This window comes from Ambystoma mexicanum, chromosome 3q (assembly GCF_040938575.1).
Source record: "Ambystoma mexicanum isolate Mex_15411 chromosome 3q, UKY_AmexF1_1, whole genome shotgun sequence".
Classification (NCBI taxonomy): Eukaryota; Metazoa; Chordata; class Amphibia; order Caudata; family Ambystomatidae; genus Ambystoma; species Ambystoma mexicanum.
This window is the reverse complement of record NC_090926.1, coordinates 1,224,374,941-1,224,392,950: the sequence shown is the minus strand read 5'-3', so window position 1 is coordinate 1,224,392,950 and position 18,010 is coordinate 1,224,374,941. Positions and strand designations below refer to the sequence as shown.

The 18,010-nt window shown below is 50.2% G+C and overlaps 1 protein-coding gene across 3 annotated transcripts in view; it reads right to left on the bottom strand.

Moving 5' to 3' along the window:
* Positions 1-18,010, bottom strand: part of MAST1 (microtubule associated serine/threonine kinase 1) — a 1,484,042-nt gene that overhangs the window by 1,152,755 nt on the left and 313,277 nt on the right. The window lies entirely within an intron of this gene.

Sequence of the window (18,010 nt, the reverse complement as noted above, 5' to 3'; positions counted from 1 at the left end):
TGATCGAATTTTTTTGACCTTTTTTCCGGTTAAATTTAATTAAATATATATATGAGGCGAGTAAAGGTATAGATTGAGGGTAAGTGGTGGGACTGCAGGGGACCTCCCCCCTTCATTTTAGACTAAAAAAGGCAAATAAATTCGATCAAATGTGATTAGGTCAAATGTTTTAGGTCAAACAGACCCAAACCGTTGAGGTCATCTGGACAGATGCTGATTTGTGCATGGGCGCAGCGCTAGTTGCCAGGTGATCTTGTTCACCATTTTCTGTCTGAAAATTGAAACCGCTCTTAAGGTTGCTGAAGCCCTTCCAGGAAGCATTTCATTTTGGCAGCTTATATCTGGTGTGTCCAATAGTCTTCCGAGTTTATTCTTTGGCGCAAGTCTAGGCGGCTTTTATCCTGCAGATGACAGTGGCCTCCTATTCTCCTACTGTTCGCTTTGCCTATATTCCATCTTTTGATTTCTCTTTCATGACTCGCTGAGGATTTTCATTAAAAGCTGTGTAACATCTGACAGATTTTTGATGTTCCTGGTTTGCTTTCTTCGTCATCATTTCTGACAGTATCACACAATCCAGGGCTGCAAACTCTATTAGATAATCTGCTCTATGCGTTTGCGCTGTTGTGATAGTTCGTATACGTTCGGATGAGTCCCTGCACAGGACGTAGAAAGATTGACGAATCACTTCATCTGCACAATGGAAGGCATGACCTGAAACCACCTCGCATCGCATGGTGCGATGAGTCAAATGGGATCTCCACTGCAAATGGAAATCTGCAATGGTGGCCGCCATTTCATCGCAGTCACTGCACCGGCTGCTTTTATCCACCATACTAAAAGAGCAGGATAAGTCTGCTGAAATCAAGTTGGTATTTACGGATCAGTGTACAGACTTGAGGATACCCGGCATGAACTTCCTCAACACCCACATCGGATTCATGATTCAATGTGGGGACCCATGTGTCAAAACCCTAGAACGATGCCCCACTTCAACTAAGACTGCCTCTTCCCTTTCCTCAAACCAGGAAAGAGATGACACCCTTCCTATTCTTGCAGCACCTTCGACCACCATGCCAGAGGCAGCACAGCCTACATTCGTAACATATAGCTGCATTCCAACTGAGTTCCCGAAGACGGCAACATTTTTTTGCCAAATTGGCATCCCTGCATTATTGGGATGAAGCCATTTGCTGCCTGCTATTACTTGACCTTAAACCTTACATGCCAAGTGTTGTATGGTCGTCCTTTCTGCATGAGAATGCATAAAAGCTTGGCACTTTATTTGTAACTGATTAATCGAGGCAGCATTGAGGGGGCTGCTGGTGACGTGGCCAGGTCCTGCCACTCAGCTGCTCTGCCTACCACCAGTTTTCCCACCTTCCACAAGGCTACTTAAGGACTCCGGCCCACCTCCAGGCAAACAGCATAGAGTGGCTGCTTCTCATGTGACCAGGACAGGCCACTCAACTGTTCTCCCCTCCACCAGTTTCACAGCCTTCCAGGAGGCTACTTAAGGACTACAAGCCCGCTGCTGGCCAACAGCAACAGCTGCTCCACTCACCATCTATTTCACGAGTCCTCGTTGCCAACATCTCAGCAAACGATGGATGAAGACAAAGACCTCACCTGTTTGGACCTGTTCTGGCCTCATAGGGCAATGGGCCAGACCTTTTAACCTGCATTTCACCATGCTGGACCTTAAATCCACCTTGGCCGGCATGGTGGATAATGGTCATCCCGCTCTGCTGATGCTCCTGCACCTCTCAGCGGCCTTTAATTTGGTGGACCATTCGCTCCTGGTAACACACTTAAGGGAGGTCACCAACTGTTCTCCATTGGCCTCCCGATGGATTTCATCCTTTCTTGGGCCCCGTACTGTCTGTGTGGCTGTTGGGGAAGAGAGCTCTGACCCGTAGCCCAAACCTGTGGAGTTCCACAGGGGTCTTGCCTCTCCCCAACACTATTTAACATCTATATCCGCCCACTGCTTGACATGCTGGATGAACTGGGGGTTCGGTATACCAACTACGCCGATGATACCCAGATCATCCTCCAGCTGAGCAGGAATTATGTGCAGGACTCGGCCGCTACTAATACCATCTATAAAGCCATCCAGGACTGGATGGCCACCAACTCACTTGCCCTCAACTGTAAAAAGACTGAGCTTCTAATTGTGGCTTCTACAGTCTGCTTGGTCAGATTAGATCCTGCCTCGGTTAACTTCACAATTGCCTCAACATTATCCCTGTATTGAAGAAGGTGAAGACGTTGGGAGTCATCTTCCATGAGGAACTCCCTATGCGTCCCCACGTGGCCTTCATCCATTCTTCCTGTGGCCTGCTTACCAACCTAATCAATTATATTCATCCATTTCTCTCGTTTAACAACTGTGTCCTGCTCGCCACTGCTTTAGTCAACTCTAGCCTCAACTATTGTAATAGTCTCCTAGGTGGCACGCTGCAAGCCAATATTAATGCCCTAGAGGTTGCACAAAACAATGCAGTCCGTGCAATTCAGGGTCTTCCCAAATGTGCCCATGTCTATGAGGCCAGAAGGTCACTTCACTGGCTACATATGAGGCTGAGGATCACCCATCAGATCCTGACCCTGTCCTTTAAATGTTGAAAAATATCTGTACCCCGGCTTCCTTAATGACAGAATAAAACCTAATTCTGTAGGTAGGGATCTCCGATCCTCCGCTTATCCTACCCTCATCAAAACTAGGTACAAATTGGTGCACTTTTGGGTACCATCTATTATGTCCAGGCCCCTCTGCTTTGGAATCTCCTTACAGGACATCTAGATGTGATCGATAGCCTAGCTCATTTAAAAAAAGAAATAAAGACCCTCCTCTTCAATCAGAACCCTGAATGACTCTTGCCTGTCCCATCCTAACTCCTTCTGACCCCTGATTTTGTGTTTGTTCCTGTTCTGTGTTGCACTCTGAGGCCAACGGGCGAGTGTCGCTCTATAAAATTTGAAATAAATACAAAGTAGTCGCAACACAATTTCTTGCTAAAATACATTGTGTCTCCTACACCCTGGGCAGCCCCGGCAACAAAACATCTTTTTTCTTTCTTTTCTTTTTTTCTCTCTCTCTCCTTCTCTCTCTCTCTCTCTCTCTCTCTCTCTCTCTCTCGCAAAGCCCTCTTAAAAGTAGCATAGTGTGGGTGCTGTATGCACTCTTCAGCATAATTAATGCCTCCCTCCCTAAAGGTACATTTCCTGACACCCTTAAAACTAGTCTCATGCAACCTCTTTTGGAAAAACAGACCCTAGACCCAGACAACCTGGCCAACTACCAGCCCATTATGAACCTCTGAGTTATCGGCAAAATCTTGGAAAAAGTAGTTATTTAACAACTACTTGCAGAATCGAACAACTAAACATCCTAGATGACTATCAGTCAGGGTTCTGCCCAAAGTGTAGCATCAAGACAGACACCACCCAGGTGGATAAAGGCGATTCATATCCTCACATTTTCCTTAACTTTCCGGCTACATTCAACACCATATGCTCCTCTCCCTCATTGCAAACAAGATGAGATTCTCAGTCACTGTCCTGAATTGGATTACTTCCGACCTCTGAGTCATAAACCTGGTCGTCCAGATGTACATGTTATATTCTAACTGACTCCATGTCTCCTTTAGAGTTCCTAAGGCTAGCCTCTCACTGAGCCTTTTTAACAATTTACATGTAGCCTCTCAACACTCTCCTCAAAGATCCCGATATAGCCATCCACCTATATCCAGACGATACTCAGTGGTATAGGGAGATAAACAAGCCCACAGGATATCAGTAATCTTCAGAAATGCCTAGCCATAATCCAGCCCTGGATGTTGACTGCCTATCTCAAACGTAACCCCTCTAGGACTGACTGCATCCTCATTGATCACCCTGCTAAAAAACAACTTGTTCAACAATGGCTCAATGATAAACACCGAGAAGGATTTCATCTGCAACTCTCGGATTTGGCAAAATCCTTAGGCTTCACCATCAACAGCAGCCTGTTCAGAAACACATATCAAGGAGGCCAAAACTGCCTGGCTCCAAATGCTCCAACCTTCACAAAATCATACCCTTCATCCTACCTCAGGACTTCAAAACTGTAGCGCAGGCTCTTGTGGTCTTGCCCATTGGTGGGAGAAACATCCTCCTGACTGGGCTCTCAGCCACTCACTTGGTTCCCTTAAAAGTAGTCCACCACGCCGCAGCAGGCCTTATTACGGGTGTGCAAAAATTGGACAGAATCTCCCCAGTCCTACAGGAACTACATTGGCTTCCTCTCCGGGCCAGGATACTATTCAAGACTGTGTGCATCATCTACAAAGCAGTCACGAGTAGCACAGCAGTTCACCTGGTGGCTAAGCTCTATACATCTGGTGGCACATGCTTTTTGTGCAGCAAATCGACCAACCGGCTCCACTCACCACTCGTTCGCAAGGAACAAGTTACTTACCTGTAACTGTTGTTCTCCAGCATGGGTCTGGCATGGATTCACATGCTCATGAATATTCCCCGTCGTCAGGCTGGGAATCCTCGGTAAAGAAAAAATCAGTATCAGTTTCGTTTCTGATCTGTCTTTCGTAGTAATAACCAATCACTGGTCTCTGCGTCATACTGACCACAGCCAATGACTGCCCTCTACCTAAGCACCGCCTCCGGCAGCCATCTTCAGATTTGGAAGCACGTGAAGTGGCAGTATGACCAAGTGAAGAGCCGCAGAGGGGTAGGCGGGAGGGTTCGCATGTGAATCCATGCCAGGCCCATGCTGGAGAACAACAGTTACAAGTAAGTAACTTGTTCCTTCTCCAGCATGGGGTCTGGCATGGATTCACATGCTCATGAATAAAGAATACATAGCAGTACACACATGCACAACCACGGGAGGTGGCAAAGGCTCAACATTAAGCATTACATCAAACTCAACATTAAGCATCTTACCTCCTCACCAGGCTCACCTCAGGCGAACAGGTTGCGCAGCACTGCTTGGCCGACCCTGGACTCCTCCCTGGAATCCCGATCGACGCAGTAGAATTTCGTGAAGGTGTGCGTCGACCTCCACGTAGCAGCCCTGCATATGTCCAGCAGGGGCAAACCAGAAAGGAACGCCGTGGTAGCTGCGATCGCTATGGTGGAATGGGCTCTCGGACGGCCAGGCAGCGGTCGGTTTGCCAACCGATGACAGTACATGATACAGCCGGAGAGCCATCTGGAAATGGAAGCCTTCGAGAGAGCCTTCCCCTGATTGACAGGTCCAAAGTTCACAAAGAGTTGTGACGTCTTCCGAAAACACTTTGTGCGGTCCACGTAGAACTTCAGCGCTCTAGCCACATCCAGCGAGTGCAAAGTCCTCTCAGCCGGCGACAAAGGCGACGGGAAGAACACAGGCAACACCAAGGGTTCGTTGAGATGGAAGTCCGACGGTACCTTGGGCATGAAGGAGGGGTGCGTCCTGAGCACTACCATCGTGTCGTGAAAAGTCAAGTACGGGGCCTTGCAGGAAAGGGCCTGGATCTCTCCCACCCGTCGTGCGGAGGTGATGGCCACAAGAAACGCTGTTTTCCACGACAGAAACTTCAACGGGGCCGAGTGCAGAGGCTCGAACGGAGGTCCCATGAGCTTGGCCAGCACCACGTTGAGCTCCCACGCCGGGGCCGGAGCCTTCACCGGCAGGAACGATCTGAACAGTCCCTTCATGCACTCTTTCACCAGACGATGAGACCACAGGGACGTCCGCCCCGTGGTTCTGGTGTATCGGGAGATCGCAGCAAGATGAATCTTGATGGACGCGTGTGCCAGTCCAGCTTTGGCCAGCGTCAGCAGGTACGGCAGTACCTGGGGAGCCGTAATCCGTAGAGGGTTAATCTTCTGTGCGTGGCACCAGACAGAGAACCTCTTCCATTTGTGTCCGTAGCATTTAAGAGTCGAGGACGCCCTGGCCTTTGCAAGAACCTCTCTGCAGTCGGCCGGTATGTCGTATCCTCCAAACTCTAGCGCTGCAGGAGCCAGGCCTGCAAGTTCAGCGATTTCGGATCGTGGTGGAGGATGGCGCCTCCTTCCCTGGAGAGTAGATCCGCGTCCACCGGCAGCTTGATTGGCAGGGACGTTGACAAGTCCAGAAGGTCCGGGAACCATATCTGCCTCGGCCACGCAGGTGCGACGAGGATCATCCTGCACCGTGACCTCTTGAGCTGGTTGACGAGCCGGATTAGCAGTGGCAAAGGAGGGAACGCGTAGAGGAACAGGCCCTCCCAGGGGAACGAGAAAGCATCGCCCATGCTCCTCGCCTGGGGAAACCTGCTGGTGAATCTCCGGCACTTGGAGTTCGTCGCCGTCGCGAACAGGTCGATCTGGGGTGTGCCCCACCGTCGGAAGAGGCGATCCACTAGATCCTGCCGTAGTTCCCACTCGTGGCACGAGCGCAGCTCCCTGCTGAGTGAGTCGGCGATGGTGTTTTTTATCCCTGCCAGATGAAACGGCACCAGAAACATCCTTTGGGCGACGGCCCAATGCCACAGGTCCTGCGCTTCCTTGGACAGTGCTGGGGACCTGGTTCCGCCCCGTTTCCTGATGTAAAACATGGTGGTGGTGTTGTCGGTGAAGATCCTCACCACCTTGCCCTTGAGGGACGGAAGGAAGGACCTGAGGGCCCAGAACACTGCACGGAGCTCCAGGACGTTGATATGGAGGGACTTCTCCGTCGGGAGCCAGAGGCCTCTCGCGTGCAGATTTTCGGTGTGCGCTCCCCACCCTTCCAGGGAGGCATCCGTGGTCACTGTCTCCTGGTGGTCTGGGGTCCGGAAGTCCATGCCCGCCGTCAGATGCGCGCGGGTGCCCCACCACCGGACCGCTCGGCGGTAACTCTCGTCGAGTGTGATCCTCTCCTCGAAGCCGCCCGTCGTTTGGATCCAGCGCACGTCCAGGAACTCCTGCAACGGGCGCATCCGGAGCCTGCACATGGGAATGAGGTAGATGCAAGAAGACATCATTCCGAGGAGGGACTTGATGGACCTCACCTTGGCCGCGTCGGAAGCCAACATCCGCTGTACCTTGCCCAGGATGGACCTGGTCCTTTCCTCCGACGGGGAGGCCAGAAGGGACACTGTGTCGAGCTTCGCTCACAGAAACAGTGCGTTTTGCGCGGGTACCAGGTGGGACTTGGCGTAGTTCACGGAGAATCCCAGGTCCGTGAGAAGTTGGACGGTCCTTGCCGTGTGCTCCACGGCGAGCTCCCTCGTCTTGGCTCGGATGAGCCAGTCGTCCAGGTAGGGGTGGACGTGGATCCCCTCGCGGCGCAGCTGCGCCGCCACCGGTGCAAGGCACTTGGTAAATACCCTGGGTGCCGACCGTAGTCCGAAGGGGAGGGCTTTGAACTGGTAGTGACGCCCTTGGACCACAAATCTGAGGAATTTTCGGTGCCCCTTTAGGATGGGAATATGGAAGTAGGCATCCTCCAAATCCAACGACGACAGGAAGTCTCCTTCCTCCAACTGACCCAGGACGTGCTCGAGGGTGACCATCCGGAACTTCTGTGCCTTGATGAACTTGTTCAGACGTCGCAGGTCTAGGATGGGGCGCCATCCTCCCGTCTTCTTCTTCACAAGGAAGTATCTCGAGTAAACTCCGGAGCCCCGAAGCCTCTTTGGGACGAGTTCGATGGCGCCCTTCCTGAGCAACGCCTTTACCTCCAGGAGAAGCTGAGGGACGTGAAGCTCTCTCCTGGCCACGGGGGGGACGCGCGGGCACCTTCTTTGAAACTCGAGCGCGTGGCCCCGGGCCAAGGCGTCCAGCACCCAACGGTCGGTGGAGATGGACTCCCACACGCTGACGAAGCTCGCCAGCCGGCCTCCCACCAGGGTGCTTCGGTGGGGGCCCGACCCCACGGCCGGTTCAATCCTGTTTCGACGAGGCTTTGCCGCCTTGACCTCCTTGGCGACGACGGCGGGGTCCTCCAGACTTGCCTCGTCCTCTGTAGGCCTCTTGAGACGATGAGCGGGCCGCTTGACGGTAGGTAGAACCCGCCGCCGGAACCTTTGGAGGCGCCCTTGCCTCCGCTGCTCCGAAAGGGCGTCCGTTGTTGCTGTAGAACCCCAAGGGCCCGGGCCGTCTCAGTGTCCGCTTTAATGGCCTGAAGGGAATCGTCCACTGTTTTCCCAAACAGGTTGTTCCCATCGAACGGCATGTCCAGGACTCTGGTCTGTACGTCTTGACGGAAGTCCGTAGCCTTGAGCCATCCACGCCGCCTAAGGCACACGCCGTTGCCCAACTGGCGAAACCCAGTGTCGGCGATGTCCGTCGCAATAGTGATGGCGTGGTCCGACGCCACCTCACCTTCCTGTGGGATCTCCAGGGCATCCGCCCTCTTGTCGTCCGGTAGGAAGTCCAGCAGGGGAGCCAGTTTGTACCATAGCTCCCTGTCGTAGCGGGCCACGATAGTCAAGGCGTTGGCCGCTTTAATCGTCGTCGCTGCAGACGAGATGACCCTGCGTCCCATAGCGTCCAATTTCTTTCCCTCGCCGTCCGGTGGGGAAGTCGAAGTGGAGGCCGCACCCCCCCCCGCTTTCTTCTTGGCCGCCGCAGAGACGACGGAGTCTGGGGTAGGCTGTGCCCGGAGGCACAGGGGGGCCGCGTCCGGGACCTGGTACTTCTTTTCGTACCGGTCTCTTCTAGCTGGCGTCGTGGAAGGGTTCTTGAGGAGGGCGAGGCCCTCATCCCAAATGTCGTCCAGTAGAGTCACCACGAGGACCGTCTTCCCCTTGGCCTCGCGCCGTTGATAAAGGAATCCTTCCTTTTTCTTCTCCTCAGGGCAGAGTTGGAAAAGCTCGGATGCCCTGGCGATCATGGAGTGGAACGATCCAATCTCGTCGGGCGGAGAGGCCCTGGTGGGAGGTGATGACGGGAGATCCTTGTCGTATACCTCGTCGTCCGTACCCGTCGCTGCCGTGTCAGTCCCCGTATCATCCCCTCGGGTGGACGGGGAGGAGGGCTGGACGGGTCGCGAAGGCTGTAAAGGAGGTGGAGGGTGAATCCTTGTTTTCTTGGGAGGGGGAACACCCGAAGGTCCCGGTTCAGGATCCCCCGACGGGAGAGGCTCCTCCGTCGGCAACGGTAGTCTCGTCCTTCTCTCTGAGCATAAGGACTGTATAGCCAACAAAATGGCCGCCGAGTTGTCTTGCGGCGCTGGCAGAGGGGAATCCGACGGGCGATCAGGGGCCCCGTCGGCACCCTCGACGCTGTCGTCGTCACCTGCGTCGGGCTCCATCCCGACGGGCCGGTCTTCATCCACGCCAAGGCCGTGGCTTAAGACCTCGATCAGCTCTTCCTCCGAAGCCGAATCTACGATGACGCCCTGCCCCCCCTTTTTCTTCCCCGCCGGGGATTTCACGGGGGTCCTATCGATGGGCACAAAAGAGGACTCCCTCCGAGGTGGCAGGGAGACTCTGAGCCCCGAGGTCGCCACCACTGGTGTAGCCTCCACAGGCTGAGCCAGAGCCGCCGCGACAGTATCGATAGAGAGCTTGGCCGGATGGATTAAGGCCTTCACCACCTTAGGTGCGCTCACCGCCTTATCCTTGAGGGGGGGGCACTGCCTCGCTCCCCCTCTGATGGGGCCTTCGAGCTCGACCGGGGCCTCTCCAGGAGCTTCGCCGGGTGCTCGCCCTTCCTCTTACCCGACCCAGAGCGTTGGCTCGTGGCTGAAGGTGCCGGGGAGGGTGCGCCCTGCCTGGCGCCCGTAGAGCCCGACCGTTCGGCGCTCCCGGTGCCAGCGGACTCGCGGTGCTTGGCCTTGTGTTGGACCCCCGTCGCCGGGGCGTCCTCAAAGGTCTTAGAAGACCGCTCGGATTTCTTCCTTTTCTTCTCGCCTGACGGGCTCTTCCCTTCCAGCCAGTTGGCGAGGCGTTGGTGGCGGTCCTTCATGGTCCGCTCCGACATATTACCGCAAAACGCACAGTCCTTCTCCACGTGCGTCTTGTCCTCATGTAAGCAGTAGAGACAAAAGTTGTGTTCGTCCTCCTTAAAGACGTTCTGCAGCTGGCATCCAGGGCAGACCCTGAACAGCTTTCCGGGCGTCGAGCTTCCCTTCTCCTGGGCCATGTCCGGGCCTGAGAAGCTTCTGGAGTCCTCCAAAACGTAGCTCGACGAAATCTTCACCCTTGAGGGGCGCAGACGAATCCGACACGGGTCCCCGTTGATCGGATGGAGAGTCGGTGGAGCTTGAGGCTCTTTTGACCGGAAAAAACGAAGTTTTGAGAAAAAAAACGTGAAAAATTAGCACTAACGCTCGAGAGCAATAGCACGAGGATCCCAACACATGAACGTGCGGTAAAAATCTGAAGATGGCTGCCGGAGGCGGTGCTTAGGTAGAGGGCAGTCATTGGCTGTGGTCAGTATGACGCAGAGACCAGTGATTGGTTATTACTACGAAAGACAGATCAGAAACGAAACTGATACTGATTTTTTCTTTACCGAGGATTCCCAGCCTGACGACGGGGAATATTCATGAGCATGTGAATCCATGCCAGACCCCATGCTGGAGAAAGGAAGGACCCGCAAACAATCCTTCTCGTATCACGCAACAACCCTCTGGAACTTGATCCCAGTATCGAATAGGAATGCCCTCACAGTTCTCCAATTTTGCAAATCTCTCAAAATACGTGATTTTTTCAACAGCGACTGTCCAAGGAGACACAGGCTGGTGTACAGACTACAAATTACAGTATTGCGCTACTCTTAAAAGATGCCAGCCTATACGCTGGCTATCCACACCCTGTACAATGTCCTGTTGCTCTCAAGCTAAGGCTGCGCTTTAAAAAATCAAATACATTTGAAAAAATAAACAGTGTAGCTATGTATGATATTAAATTGAATGTAGTAACAGATTACTTGAATTACAAAACCACTGATTACCTACTTGGCAGTCTCATACATCTGTTTGAAATTTGAATAACCAAAGCCTCGTTTAGGTGTTTGGATTACGAGCAATGACTTTGAAACCCCAAAAGAACTTTCTCAATGAGTTGGCAATTTGCAAGTAGCACTTTCACAAAAATGTATACAGGAGGACACATGCTTTCTCATGCAACACCAGGACATTGACCACTCTTACTCCATCGGTCATCCAATCAATAGTCCTAAAAGCCTATGTGCCTTTCTTGCCTCCGCCATGACAAGGAGCCTAGGCTTGGTCAGCGGTCAATGCGTCCGTCACCCTCTCCACCTCTTCTGACCTCGGATACGTTTTATCCCCTCCAGTCCCAGTAGACAAGGTGATTCAGACAATACTTCTATAATGCCTGGCTTCACCAAAATTCTAATTCTCCGGCCTTCAAGTCATCCACAAAATTGCAGACAAACTTGTAGCTGCTGCTGGAAAAACTACATTTTGGGTCCAATCACGACCACCATAAGGGCACTCAACTGGCTTCCCTGTATACCCTTGAGTGTGATCGTGATATTCGTCTCTAGTATCCCCAAAAACGCATCCACCGGGAAGTGCTTGTATATATTAGCAGTACAGGAAAACCGTACTCAGTAATCTCCCTCTGCTCCTCCAGCTGCAGAACAGGAACAAGGGAGATCCATGCGTCGCTGTTCTAGGAACCAGGCAATGCAGTGTGCACCCCGCAGACATTCTCTTCGTTAAGAAGCAACTAGCATTTAGATAGAAAATTAAATGCACCTCTACTACAGCCCTGACTCAGAAACATAGTATGTATTTATTTATTTCATGGCAATATTGATCCATTTAGTTACCAGTGGGATGCAATGCAGAAAAGGAGCCATTCCACAATGGAAACATGCAACCATGCGACTTGATTCTGTGGGTGGAGGGGTAGAAATTACAAGTTTGGCCCAGCCAAATAAACTAATCGTTATTATTGTTATTATTTTATTTTTAAATTTTTATTTGGCTTTCATCAAACCTTACACAAAATACACATATACAAATCCAAAAATACAGAATAAGAAAAGATAAAACAATATACATTCATAATCATATCACTTGTGTTATAACATACTCTAAAAAGCGATATAAAATGAGAATTAATGAAACATTTTCACCCCACATCAGCCTAGCCCAGAACAGGTTAACTGCAAATTCAGACTAGAAAGTATCCACTTCTTTAAACAGCCTTGATCGCATTAGTTGAAAATGGGGACAAACAGTAACCCAGTGTCTCAAAGTTTACAGACAATCAGTCTGATTACAAAAACAATTAGTAGAAACTCCCAAGACCTTAAAGGAGGTTCAATGTTTCATCCTTTCTCTTGTGGTTATCTAATTTAGTTTAAAACACATATAAAGTGCACATGCTTTATTACTCCCTCTTCTCTACTTCTCCCCATCATTCTGCCCAGGCTTAACAAAATTGCACAATCGTGTACCGACCCCACCACCCATGTGGATGCATACAACTGTACCATGCTCAAAGCTATTAATACCATAGCCTCCATTGAATTTAGGAAACCTAAACAGCGAGCGCACCTCAATTCCTGATTCACCCCATAACTGAGAGCGTTACGCAAAGAAAAAAGAATGGCTGAAACCCGCTGGAAAAGTCTCCCTTGCCGGTCCAACAAAGGCAACCTCATCATTGCTACACTCAACTACAAGGAAGCCATCTTCCAAGCTAAAAAAGAGACTTACAACACACACATAAAACAATCCGAATCTAATACTAAGGAGCTTTTCAAAATCCTGAAGGAATTAGAATCACTCTCTACCCCCCCTCACACTTGCAGCAAAGACAGTGTTTGGTGCTCCAACATCCAAAAAGCAAGTTTAGACAAGATAGCAAAGCTTCAGTCGAAAATTTAAAATAAACAAAACTGCCTTCAAAACGCTATACAACCTAATCCTGCAACCACTTCATCGGCTCACACTCAGGCACCATTCAACTTCTCACCCCTTACCATCTTAGAAGTCGAAAGTATTATCTGCAAACTAAAACCTTCCAATTGTCAGGGTGAAGCTTGTCCTGCCCCCTTCATCACAGCCCTTATTAACTCCTTCAACACTGGTACTGTCCCTGACAACCTCAAGGACGCCTGGGTCTTTCCTCGCCTAACAAAACAACACTTTATGCAAGCATACCAGCCAAATATAGGCCCATTACCACTGTTCCTTTCATACTCAAAATCCTAGATCGAGCGGCTTATCTGCAGATACAGGACTATTTGGAATCAAATAATCTCCTTGGCCTCATACAATCCGGTTTTCGCCCTAGGCATGGAACTGAGACTGCACTTATTGACCATAAGACGCAAATTGAAGACTGTAAAGTTAATGGTAAACTAGCCCTGCTACTTCTCCTTGATTTATCAGGGGCATTTTACCTGGTCAACCACCATATCCTCTGTCAACACCTCAAAACTGCTCCCCACTTCTCAGACAAAGCCACTAACTGGATCAGACCATTTTTAAACAACAGGGCCATGAGGGTCTTCTCCCCCTCCACCTCGGCCGAACCATCACCAGTCCTATGTGGGGTCCCCCAAGGATCTTGTGTTTCTCCTACACTCTATAACGTGTTCACCAAACCTCTATTCGACATACTTGACTATCTGGTGTCACTAACACTAATTATGCTGACGACACCCAGATACTTATTCCTATTACAGGTGACCACACTACAGACGAACAAGTTACTTCTTACCTGGTAACGTTCTTTCGATTGGATGTTCCTCCAACGTATTCCTCATCTTAGATGTATTCCATCCAGCTTTGCTGCTCTTCGGAACTTTTTTCGGTAGAGGGCGCCGTGCGTCTATGTCATCGAGTCGACAGTCCCTCGAGGGCCTCCGTTGAGGGTGACGTCATCGGGTGTATAAGTAGCACGCGCTGCGTCCGTTGGCCTCAGTTCTGTTTTTCCCCTCTTTTGAATCTGTGATCTTGTACTGTGTAGATTGTGCCGGCAGCCAAGTATCAGCCTTGCGAGATTTGAGATGGCAACAACCCGGAAAGTATCTACAGAGGGGTAGGTTGGGAGGGCGATGAGGAATACGTTGGAGGAACATCCAATCGAAAGAACGTTACCAGGAAAGAAGTAACTTGTTCTTCGAGTGGATTGTGTCCTCCAACGTATTCCTCATCTTAGATAGGCCCCCAAAGCATTATTTTGCATAGTTCCTCTGGAGGAGGGGTCAGATTTTTTTTGTTTTTTTTGTTTTTAAACTGGCCTTTGATGGCAGAGTAAAGCACTGCTTTTCCAAAAGTTAGCTCCCTAGACTGGGAAGCATCCAGGTTATAGAATTTTGAGAAGGTGTGACGCGAAGACCAAGTTGCTGCTTCGCAAATGGACCGTATAGGGAGACCTCTTTGAAGGGCTGTGGAAGAGGCGATGCCTCTGGTGGAATGAGCTCTTAACCCTTCAGGTGGGTGTTTTTGTGCTAGTCTGTAGCATTCTCAAATGCAAAGCACGATCCAGCGCGAAATTGTTAGTTTTGTTACTGATTGACCCAGCTTTCTTCCAGTGTAGCCTATAAACAACTGGTTGTCCACTCTAAGTCTAGAAAGCCTAGAGATGTAAAAGCTTAAAGCTCTTTTTGGGTCCAGTCTGTGTAGTCTTTCTTCCTCCTTAGAAGGATGAGGTGGAGGATACAATGAGGGTAAAATAATTTTCTGATTTAAATGAAAATCAGATATTACCTTCAGTAAAAATGATGGTTTAACCCTCAACACAACCCTGTCCTTTTGGAACACAGTAAAGGGTGGCCCAGAAGATACTGCCTGCAATTCGCTCACTCTTCTTGCTGATGTTAGAGCAACTAAAAATGCTGTTTTCCATGTTAATAATCTTAATGGACACGTGTGCATAGGCTCAAAAGGGGCACACATTAAGAATTTTAATACCAAATTTAGATCCCAAATCGGTACTTGTAATGGGTGAGGAGGAAACACATTAGTGAGACCTTTTATGAATTGTGTTATCAAAGGAATTTTGAAGTAGGAGCATTCTTCCGATGAGCGCTTCAATATGGAAAGCGCCGCAAGGTAACCTTTTATTGTTCCGATATTCAGACCTCTATGTGCTAGGGTCAGAAGGAAAGATAGTACTTCCGGAATAGAACATAGAAAAGGATCGACATTCTTTTCCCTGCACCAGTTGCAAAACTTTTTCCAACGGCAACGGTACAGAGACTTTGTTGCTGGCCTTCTTGCCGAAAGCAACACCTCCATAACATCATCTGGAAGATTCCAATCCCTGTATCTCAGCCTTTCAGATACCAAGCATGAAGGTTGAGTGTTCTGACCTCTGGGTGGAGAACCTGACCTTCCATTTGAGAGAGAAGGTTCTCTCTCTGAGGAAGACGTACTGGAGGACAGGTGGACATATCTAGAAGGTCCGTATACCACGTTCTCCTGGCCCAATCAAGGGCAATTAGGATCATGCGGTTCCTGAAGTGTCTCAGGCTCCTGATGATCTGAGGAATGACAGGAATCAGAGGGAACGCGTACAATAGTGAGAAATTCCACTGCACCACAAACGCGTTCCCCAGGGATCCTCTCGGGGGAAATTCCCTTGAGCAATACCTTTCGCATTTTCGGTTGGTACTGGTTGCGAATAGGTCTACCTGAGGGGTTCCTCAAAGGGCAAAGATCTCTTGAATGACACCGTGCTCTGCCTGCTCAGAGCATCTGCCGTCATATTCTCTTCCCCGGCTAGATGGATTGCCGTTAAAGAGATTCCCTCTTGAATCGCCCAATACCAGAGCTGCATTGCCTCTCTGCACAGGGGTAGTGACCCCACACCTCCTCTTTTGTTTAAGTAGTGCATGGCCATTGTGTTGTCTGTCATTATCAGGACATTGTTTCCCCTGACAGATGGCAGGAAGGCCTTCAGCGCTAGTCTGATTTCCCTCAGCTCCAAAAGGTTGATATGTAGTTTGGACTCCGATGGAGACCAGCAACCGTTTATTGTCAAATCTTTGGCATGTGCTCCCCACCCCAGGAATGAGGAGTCCGTCACTACTGTGATCTCCGGCCATGGTTGCCAAACGGGTTTTCCCTTTAAGATGTTCTCTGCACAGGTCCACCATAGAAGGTCTTGTTTGACCTTGTTCAGAATCTGAAGAATATCCGTCATTTGACCCGAGAACTGGGACCAGTGAGTCTTTAGGGCCCATTGAAGGGATCTCATCCTCAAGCGTGCCTCTGGCACCAGAAAAATGCAGGATGCCATGAGGCCGAGCAACCGTAGAAAGTCGTAAGCCTGGAGATTTTGGGCATTTTGGAATTTTGAATGTCTTGAGCCCTCGTTTTGGGAGGCGAGCTCTTTCCCAAGGAAGTGTCTAATACAGCTCCTATGTATTGAAGCTGTTGGGAAGGTGTAATTTGAGACTTCTTTAAGTTGAGGGAGAAGCCCAGTTTGTGGAGGAAGTGGCAGGTGACTTTCAGATGATCTAAATCGCTCTGATCAGCCAGTCGTCCAGGTAGGGGTAGACATGAATCCCCCCTCTCCTGAGGTGCGCTGCCACCACTACCATTAACTTGGTGAAGACCCTCGGGGCGGAGGTCAACCCGAATGTCAGGACTCGAAACTGATAGTGTGAGTCGCCAACAACGAACCTCAGGTATTTTCTGTACTTGAGATGAATCGGCACATGAAAATAAGCATCCTGGAGGTCCAATGACACCAACCAGTCCTGGAGTTAAAGGGCCTGAAGGATCTGAGAAAGAGTAACCATCTTGAACTTGTTCTTCCTGAGGAACTTGTTCAAGCTTCTTAAGTCCAAGATGGGTCTCAGTCTTCCGTCCTTTTTGGGGATCAAAAAATATGGGGAGTACCAACCCTTGTTCCTCTCCGCTGCCAGTACTGGTTCTATGGCACCTTTCTCCAGCAGGGTTAGAACTTCCTGCTGTAGGAGTGGATTTGAAAACTTCAACGGGTGTCTCCCTGGTGGATTGCTTTGAGGTTGCCTTAGAAAAGGAAGGCAATAGCCTTGGGCTATTATTTCTAGAGCCTAAACATCTGAAGTAATGGCTCGCCATTCTTGCAGATGCTGCGACAGCTTGCCTCCTACAGGTGTTTTGTGGTGCAAGTCCTCAAAGTGGTTTTGTGGCGGATGTTGCAGCCGCTGATGGCAAAGAGGCTGCAGCTGGAGCTGGCTTAGCACGTTTTCCTCGTCCACCACGAGTGGCTTTTCTTTGGCCCCTTTGACTAGCCATTCCTCTCGTCTTCCCGTATGAGGTATAATAACGATAGTATCGTCCCCTCCATGATTGTCCTTGCGCACAAAAAGGCTGAGGTTGCCTAATAGCAGCTCCTAAAGATTTGGCCGCTGCTTTTGAGGTCTGCAACCTCTCAAGGCTCTCGTCAGCCTTGTTGCCAAAAAGGTGAGCCCCGTCAAAAGGCATGTTCAGGAGGCGGTTCTGTACGTCCGGTGCAAAACACGACTTCCGTAACCACGCAAACCTGCGCATTACCATGCTAGTGCCCATGGACCTGCTTACACTATCCCCAGTGTCCAATCCAGATTGAAGAGATTCCTGCATGGCCTCCTTTCCATCTCTAACGATGGCTAGGAAACCTTCCCTTTCTTCCCCTTCTGGTATGTGCTCCGCCGCCATCGCGATGCACTCCCACAGAGTGTACGAAAATTTTGCCAAGGCACATGTGGAGTTGGCAGATTTTAATGCCATGCTCCTGGCTGAAAATAAGTGCCCAACCATCCACACGCTTATCGTCCCTGTCTGGAGGGATAGACGGGTACGCAAGTTTGTTGGAAGCTGTGGCTGCCTGTATGACCAAACTCTCGGGAGTTGGATGTTTTGACAGATACCCGGGGTCGCTACTGGCTTGGCGGTATTTTGATGCTAGGGATTTATTCACCGGAGGAATAGAATCCGGAGTTTCCCAATTCTTGGCCACCCTGTTTTGTAAGGCTACATGAAAAGGTAAAACTGGGTCTTCAGTGGGACCATGATCCAATATGTCTGTCAAATCTTCCTGGACGAATTGGGCTGTTGGTTTAGCCCATCTGAAGTAGTCTACCACCTTTG